Source organism: Palaemon carinicauda, chromosome 3, assembly GCF_036898095.1.
Source record: "Palaemon carinicauda isolate YSFRI2023 chromosome 3, ASM3689809v2, whole genome shotgun sequence".
Lineage (NCBI taxonomy): Eukaryota > Metazoa > Arthropoda > Malacostraca > Decapoda > Palaemonidae > Palaemon > Palaemon carinicauda.
Genome location: NC_090727.1, coordinates 109,634,836 through 109,644,835, shown reverse-complemented (window position 1 = coordinate 109,644,835; position 10,000 = coordinate 109,634,836).

Here is a 10,000-nt window from a genome sequence, read left to right as displayed (position 1 = left end):
GGGTGCATGAGTAAACACGTAATAAATGAGTACGTCCTCTTCCCAGATGGATGTGGTGACTTCCTTTTCCTTTTGTACTGATAACTGTCATCACCACACGTAACTGATTCTACAGCTATTCGTTATCAAAGGACTTTCGATAAGTCCTGTTATAGATACTGGAAACTTCAGAATTGATCTCGTCAGAGTTTCGGTAGCCTTTTGGAAACGTCCTTACCTGGCGATGCCTAGGACAGGAGTTCGAGAAACGTTCAATCTCGATAGTTTCTTGAAGTGTCTGCAACCTCACCATCCTTGTAAGCTACGGATAGTGGTTTAGGGAAGCCTATAGATCTACTTGCTGAGTCATCAACAGCCATTGTCTGGCCTCCCTGGTCTGAGCTTAATTGAGACGAAGCTTGGGCGCTGATCATATCTGCACATGGTCAGTCTTTTGATCATTTTTCTAATAAACGGTGGATAGCCTCTGGCTTGGTGATCACACATATTAATTTGTGTGTGTATGTATATATATATATATATAATATATATATATATATATATATATATATATATATATATATATATTTGTGTATGTATGTATGTATATATGTCACCGTCCCTTGCCTCTGCCATTCATGAGTCACCATTAAACCTTTAAATATGGTTATTGATATAGCTGTTTTGTTTGATTCTCTTACTTTGCTTAATTCAATCATTTTAAGAGTTTCACATTTCCTATAAAATAAAGTTTTTGGGTTTTTCTAAACCAAATAGAAAATAATAATGTTTTTTAAGGTAAGATGCTAGTAACTTTGGCAGCTGATAGAATTACAGATACTTAAAATAGAGGCTTTGTTAGGAAACAAACTTGGACCTTTTTATTTGGATTTAATGCTGGAAGATTCGCAGCTATTTTTGTTCACAGCGAAACGGAAAACTTTTCTTCTAGTTTGCTCCATTCTGATACTTTGATACTCTGGCTTGTTAAGCATAACTTTACAGGAAAACTATGAATAGGTATATGTTCGGACTGCTGTTTATGTATCATCTGAAGGAAAGGAAGTTCTTTAGATCAATTTAGGATTACATTTGAATCTTAAACTTCATTGGGTTGCTTGTTCTCTTTCGAATAAAATGTCAGGAATGAGGAAGATGATCAACATCAAGTCGAATTCTGAATAAAGAGTTTTGAGAAGATAAACTTCCCTACGAAAACTAACCGAGGCCCTTTGCGTCAATAGGCATATGAAACAATGAGACAATTAAGAGCAAGTCTCTCTCTCTCTCTCTCTCTCTCTCTCTCTCTCTCTGTATATATATATATACAGAGAGAGAGAGAGAGAGAGAGAGAGAGAGAGAGAGAGAGAGAGAGAGAGAGAGAGAGAGAGAGAGAGAGAGAGATACATATAATACATACATATATATATATATATATATTTATATATATATATATATATATATATATATATATATATATATATATATAATATATATATATATACATATTCCGGACATGCTCAGCGGCAGTGCAAGATGCATAATCACTTAACCTCTCCCCGTTCCTCGGGTGGAGAGGAAAGGGAATAGTCATACCCTGGTGGTACTCCAAAAGGAATGGGGAGGGTGGAAGGTTGAATCTGAGTGTGCATATCTAAATATTTAGCCACCATTGTTGACGGGTCAGGTATACTAGGAAAAAAAAAAACATTTATGCTTTAGAAATACCTTCAAATTTGAAATTTACTGTACATGACCATAAATAAAATTGACCAAAACAAATGGTAGACAAGTGACTATAAATGATACTTGCATTCTTTAAACAGAAACAACATATTCTACAAACTTACAAACACATCTTTTATCATGTATAACAACATCTCTGATAACCCTGTGGAGCAGATAATTAATTACCTTCTTCATTAGGTGGCTCTGAGGAAACTATTCCCCAAGTCCCCAAGGCGGGGACACTCGACCAACAAATGCCCCAACACCAAAGGATAATAATAGTCTTCGCACAATGGTTGGGCTATTATCGATTAAATGACCGCTGGTTTAGGTAGGAAAGACTAGTTCTGATCACCTATAGACAGGTCCAGTGTTTTTCTTGTATACATTACCCAATGCATTTTGTAACATTCTACATTTATTGAAACATGTAGTTATTACCGAAGGAGTGGTTTTTCTGAATGACCAAGGAAGGCAGCTAATGTGATACTAATCCTGTTTATAAGTTTCCATTCTCTCTCTCTCTCTCTCTCTCTCTCTCTCTCTCTCTCTCTCTCTCTCTCTCTCTCTCTCTCTCTCTCATTTTGTTTGTTTTCTTCTCACCTGAACGATATTTCTTTTGGTAATATAAACTTCTCTTTAGCATGATTAAAGATCTTCAACATACTTGGACAAACTTCAGTGGCCAATCTTCAAACGATGTAAGGCAGTCTCCCTTGTACTTGATATATTATAACGTGTTGATTCGGTAGTTTCCAGCATATTCTGGTTGTGGTGGCCAATTGGAAACGTCCCTGCCTGGTCATATTCTGGACTGGGGTTCGAGACATGCTCAAGCTCGATAGTTACTTGTAGTGTCTAAAACCTTAAGGATGGAGGTTTGGGAGAGCTTACAGGTCTACCTGATGAGTCATCAGCAGCCATTGCCTACCCTTCCCTGGTCCTACCTTGGGTTGAGGGTTTGGGCGCTGATCTTATGCATGTATGATCCGCGCCCAAGGGCCCCTCCATCAAACTAGTACCGAAGGGGCCAAGTAATGGCTGCCGATGACTCAGCATATAGAGCTATAGGCTACCCCAAACAAAACCTTCTTAGCTCACAATGATGGAGAGAATGCAAAACGCCCATGGGATATTTCTCTAGCATATCTAACTTTTGCATTTATATTTCAAGATTTCCCTCTGGAAAAAAAAAACCTCGCTTTACGAAAGATCCTAACTATAACGCAAATCATTGAGAAATTTTCACAATGCTGCTGCTATTCCAAAAATACATATTACTAAACTACGAGCATAAGCTTTATAAAATTAATGACTCGAGTAACTAAAAAATTAGTCAAGAAAAAAAAGTTGATAATGGGGCGGTAAGCTGCGAATGTTTTTGTCAAAACCTACGATCACATGGCGTGCGGTCCGTTATCTCCTGATGCGAATACGTACCATGGCGATTAATGGCGACGTTTATCGTTATTACATCGTAATTAAATCGCAATGAGTTAATACATTACCACTACGACAGCCGCGGACTTGATAGCATCCGTGTGTTACTCGAGCTTAATAGATCCCGTACAAGGGTATCGCTTCAGGCTATTTATAAAGGTCTTCAGAAGATGAGAGTAAGAAAACAAAGAAGAAAATTATGGGTTTTTGGACAATCAGTGGTTCTTTATATTTTTTCAACTCAAGATCACCCATTGAAAATGGTTTGATTTCAAAACGCAGAATTCCAACTTATGATATCAGGTCACCCGGGTGTGGCGTGAAGCTGATATGGATTTAACGTCCTTATACTGTAAGGTATAATAAATAAGGCTATTGATGCAGAAACAGATTCAAAAGGCACAATCGTGGGGGATTGGAACCTCGATAAACCTTTTCCATAGCGTATTACGTGTGATAATGCACACGGATAAAAAGCTCGAGAAAATATGATTGAAAAACTAATTTGTGAATATCTTATGTCTTTGAATATGTCACAAACCTCATTTAAAATTATTCTCAGATTAATCAATAAGAAGAAGAAATCAGAACCGAACAGTGAACAAAATCTTGCTTCCAATGAATTTCCTTTGACGAGAAAATCAAGTCATTTCCTTAACAAGTAAGTTTCGTCATTCGGGAATAATATTAAAGCTGACCTGGGTCCTTGCTGAATCTGATTCCCCACATGACCATAACAATGCACTTAATCGCCTTCAAATACTACAATTCGCTTCAACAGCGCAACTTTAGGCCACGCCTACCTTCACCCACTTATTACTCTTTTACACATTCCCCTTTTCATTTGTATCCCAAAACAGTTCTTTATTGGAATATTAATTTTTGTTCTCTTTTCTTTCTGCCACTATACACAAGTGGTCTCCTCTCCCCAAAGGGTAGACCTTACCTATCTATCATTATCCTCCTCTACCCAGGTTCCTTTCTCTCAAAGTTTAATTTGCTGGATTTACATAGATTAATTACGCTTTCCTTTATTCTCATATATTTCCTCTTTTCTCTGCTTTCTCTCTCTTATCTTTCTATAGTCTCAACATTTTCAAACTATGCTTATTATTATTATTATTATTATTATTATTATTATTATTATTATTATTATTATTATTATTATTATTATTATTATTATTATTATTCCAATTGGACACTAATAATAGAAAAATGCAAAAAGTAAACTTTATCATATTCCCCTTATCACATCCCGGTGTTCTAGCATCAAAAATAATTCTTGCCTTTCCCTTCCACTTTCATCTTATTCCCGACTCCCTCCAACGTCTCAGGCATTTGCATGTAATTATGTGCAAGTGGCCCTAAAAGCAATGACGTCTCATATCAATCAATCTCCTGATCTTTTCAAAAGAAATTCCTTTCCTCAGTGGGCTATTTTTCCCTGTTGGAGCCTTTAGGCTTAATGCATTCAGCTTTTTCAATTAGGGTTGTAGCTCAGATATAATAATAATAATAATAATAATAATAATAATAATAATAATAATAATAATAATAATAATAATAATAATAATAATAATAATAATAATAAGGGTGATTTTGTCCCATGTTTTTACCAGCTCTTTATACAATCTTCATGAAGTCAATAATCTTTGTAGTTATAACAAGAGAGAGAGAGAGAGAGAGAGAGAGAGAGAGAGAGAGAGAGAGAGAGAGAGAGAGAGAGAGAGAGAGAGAGAGTTTCAAAAGGTCGGGAATTATAGGAAATAATAGTGAATTCGCAACCCCTAATAAATGACATTTTCTAGAACTGCACCTCTATGTATAAAGGGGGACAAAAACAGAATAAATAACGATGAAATCTCATTTTCGTTACCTTGAATTCTAACAGACAGCCTTCTCTCCCTCGACTTAGAAGTCGTTACCATCACATACCTTCAACGAAAATTTCCAGATTACCAAAATATAAAAGAGATGTAATAAATATTCTATTCTACTCACCCAATGACTCAATATCAACAATGCATTTAACTCCAGAATCAGGAAACTTCTTGGAAATGAGTTTTCTGCAGTTCAGTGTCATTTGGGGAAAGTCGTTCTCTTCCAGAACTCCATGCAAAAAGGAATGGAGAAAATATGTCCGGTTTCTTCATTGAAGAGCTTCTTGATACATAGAAGGCATTGACATAAAAGAAAATTAATAAAATACACTAATATGCTTGTCAATACAGATTATAGATAATGGGTTATGAGCTCCGGACACGAAACCAACTGTGATAATGAGTCCTCGCATGAAGCATGTTTTTTACGTATTGTTTCAAAAATTTCTGTACTTATGTTCATGTAACATGCTACAGAATTCATTATGCCTGTCATTTATAAGGTATGCCTTATAAAAAGCAATTAGCATTAATTACATTTTTCATAATTAATGCTAATTGCTTTTTTTTCCAGGATATTTTTCAATTTCTATAGTATACATTATAAACGATAGACAATCTATTAATGTACTCTATGTATCACTACAAAAAAAAACAATAAGACAATCCATCCGTTAAAGAAACCTCCCGTTCGGTTACTGTATACCTTAAAAAAGTTAATATTCTGAAATAGCAATGAATAATAATTATAAAACAATGTACTCTATGTATAACTACAAAACAAGTGTAACACCCGGTTACTATAAATGACAACTGAAGTCTTAGACAACGTAAGAAAGTAACAAATCAGACGCATTCTTCTTCTTATTCTTCTTCCTCGTAACGTTTCCTTTTGATAGCCTTAATGGACCTCCAACTTGAGCCTTCATCCAGTTATCTCTCATTACTTCGCTCTCATCGTTAGATTCACGAACCAACAACACACATTTCCTCCAAAGATTTTTCTTTGAATATCTCTTACCTATTTATTTATCCAAATTTCTCTTACTTATCCTTTCCTCAGATTTCTTACCCATACATTTGTTTATGTTTCTTCTCCTAGATAATCTATATCTTTTAATAAAAATTTTGGATTTTTGCACTAACTGGAAACAATACCAACAAAAATGTTCCCTTATTTTGTAGCCTTAGTTTATTTTTATAGAAGTATTTTCTAAATAAACTACAACATAAAACTTACTGACCTACTAATACCTGATCATGTATTTTAATGTTATCTTTGAATATAACTCCCATCTGTTTACATTTCCCTTCACGATCTACTTTACATTTGCGCGTTCGTTTTTGTGGCTGATTCTTAACGAAATCTTACAATAGAGTTGAATGTCACTCAGTTCTTGATATTACTATCAAATTAACACAAATATCTTTTCCGTATGGAACGCACAATATTTTCTCTATCATACAAAATCCTACTGATCGAACATTTGAACCTTTGACCTGAGCCCGGCTTTGAGATGATTTACGAAATTACAACCAAGAAAAAACTTAAATAACTAAATGTCATGTAAACACCGACTTCACTCAACACATTGCTTTCTTTTATATAATGCTGCTACGGAATAAAAAATATATTTCAAATACACACAGAACATGTTGAACGTTCATATTTTAAATTAATCGAGTGTTCACCCCCCCCTCTCTCTCTCTCTCTCTCTCTCTCTCTCTCTCTCTCTCTCTCTCTCTCTCTCTCTCTCTCTCTCTCTCTCGTATTTAAATTTTCGTTGCATATTTTTGAAAAAGTAGGTGAGGCTAGTATTGATTTTCCCTTCATCCTTCATTATGAATAAGTGAATATTCCACCGATTACATTCCAATTGTTCTTTAAGAAAGTGCACAGGCAAAGCTGACGAGGAGGACACCGTGACAATTCTTTCCTCTAACTTGTCTAAACTGTAGCCATTAGAAAAGAAATGTTGTCCTTCCGAGATTCCTAATTAAGGTTCTGTTGACAGAGACGAGAGATAAAACGAATGGAAGGATTAATCGCTCCCAGCAGCGCTCGGGAAATGGATCAGACGAAGCCTTGAAAGTTCGTGGGAGCACACACGGAGTCTAAGCGATCCTCCAGAAGACTTAATGATTTAAAGTATTTTGAAAAGAATAAATTGATTACACTATTGAATACCGTATTCAAAAGATCTTCCTTATCACATTAAAAGCATTTTTTATTTCGTCCCTACCAATAGAATAGGTCCTTTCTGAGTGGAGATACCTTAACGTGATGAAAGGCTTTGCGTATCGTTATGATCAGCAAAGCTGTACTGGTCATGGCCAATCAAACTAGGTTGGTTTGTTGTGAGCGATATGACTAAAATCTCCCATCATCATCAATCCGCAGTGGGCAGAGGGTGGTGATAATGGTCAAACCTCAGACATGAATATGGACATGTCTCAGGAATTTGTCCTGTACTGGATTAGAAATGACTGAATTGATGTTGTTGTAATAAAATAGGACATCTTTAATTACTATATAACAAAGGTGATGGAAAAATATTTCATTACACAAAACATTGCATAGCCTTCTGAGCTACACGAACTTCGATACAATTTAATAAGAATTCGATCAGTTCCTCACACTATCTCACTTTTCTAATTTCACGTAGACCTTTCATATCTCCAAACTGGAAACCAGAAAAAACAACGTATTTAAGAACCCAAGATGTAAAGAAAACTAAGAGATGATTATATTTAAAGATTTAAAGGCTACTCAAGAATAGCAGAGCAAGGGGGAAATGACAATGCCCTAGCAAGCAGAACTACTTCCATGAGAGTGCCCCATTAATAAATATGATCAGCGCCCATACTGGGATCAGCGAGGGCCAGGCAATGACTCAGCAGGTAGACCTATGGACCAACAAACCACCCATCCTTAGCTCACATGGATGTTGAGTTTACAAACACTGCAAGAAACTATCGATCTTGAGCGTAACTCGAGCCTCAGTCAGGCAGATCAACCGACAGGGACGTTTCCAAATGGTCGTGAAATTGAAAAGGATTTAACAGCGTCTTCGAAAACGTCAAGACGAACAATAAAACTTTAAAAAGTTTCAGGTGTCTGGCGTCAGTTCTAATTTCATCTGAAGAGAACCTCATCGGAACGTCAGCCGAGTTAATCCAACCACATCAGTAACCTCCCCAGTAAACTCACATCCCGAGGCAGAACTCGACCTGCCGCTATGCCAATGCCATTCCTAAGTCGTACCACTCTACTGTCTAGAACTTTGCTCACAAAATTTCTGATACACATAATTGAGAGGAAAATCCTTACATAAAGTTTGTAGGAACAGCGCATACACACACGCACTGAGAGAGAGAGAGAGAGAGAGAGAGAGAGAGAGAGAGAGAGAGAGAGAGAGAGAGATAGAGACTAATGTACCGTAGCATCTGATAATTACAAAAGCACAAACGATATCCAATTGGTTAATAGCAATAGTATTTCGACTAATCGCTAATAACGCTATGGTTTTCTCTTTCGCCTGTAACTTTCCCCACTAGTAAATATTAAGTAAAACTTATGAATGTTTGGTAAATGCAACGCAATACAACGCATTATTATTATTATTATTATTATTATTATTATTATTATTATTACTACTTGCTAAGCTACAGCCATAGTTGGAAAAGCAGGATGCTATAAGCTCTAACAGGGAAAATAGCCCAGTGAGGAAAGGAAAAAAGGAAAATACAAAATTTTAAGGAGTGACATTGAAATAAATATCTTCTATATAGAATATAAAAACTTTAAAAAAACAAGAGGAAGGGAAATAAGATAGAATATTGTGCTCGATTGTATCCTCAAGCAAGAGAATTCTAACCCAAGGAAGTGGAAGACCATGGTACAGAGGCTATGGCACAACCCAAGATTAGACAACAAAGGTTTCATTTTGGAGCGTCCTACTCCTAAAAGACGTGCTTGCCATAGCTAAAGAGTCTCTTCTACCCTTACCAAGATGAAAGTGGCCACTGACCAAATACGGTGCAGTAACCCATTGAGTGAAGAAGAATTGTTTGGTAATCTGCATTGTCAGGTGTATGAGGACAGAAGAGAATATGTAAAGAATAGGCCAGACTATTCAGTGTGTGTGTGTGTCTGTGTGTGTAGGCCAGTAGAAAATGAACCGTAGCCAGAGAGAAGGATCCAATGTAGTATTATCTCGCCAAACCATAGGCCCCGTAACTCTCTAGCGGTAGTGTCTAAACAGTGGCTGGTGCCCTGGCCAACTACTACCTAGTCAATTTCGCTTCTTTTATGGGAGTTTCTCTTGGAAAAGCGACCAGCTACTCAGAAGAAACATCAAAATCGTGGCTCGTTAATTGCGACAGAAAATGTATCAGATGATAGAGGAATTCACGACCCTGGGCCCCCATACCCCCAAAGACGACAATTCCGGTATCTGGGAGTAGCCTTGTGACGGAGCCGAGAGAGGGCTGTGAACTCAAAAGGCAGGAAGCAATCGACTGAGTTATATTATTGTAGAACACTCTCCTTATATACAAAACCTCAAGGCAACAGGACATAACAAGTTCATTTTCCTTTGCCATACTTTCTTTTCGCTTAGTTTCACTCGACGTTGCTTAGAAACAATTTTATTTTATTATATTTAGTGAGCTTATATGCCCGAAATGCAGATTTTCTTTACAGTAGAGTAATGTCCATCCTTGATGTAATAGTTAAGTGGTGAAAGGGACAAACACTGTTCTTGTGTCTCGAATAATGGACACTTATGTCCCCTTCATACATTATTTCAATTGTTTTCTAATTTAAAGCTATTAAAGTTTTAAAATCCTTAAATGGTGTTTAGCTAATTGTATAATTTACAAAGATAATGCCAGTATCTTGAGATCAAAGCTTATAATACAGGAGTTTTCATTTCATAGGTCCGAATGTGACTATAATCAACAAGAGAGAG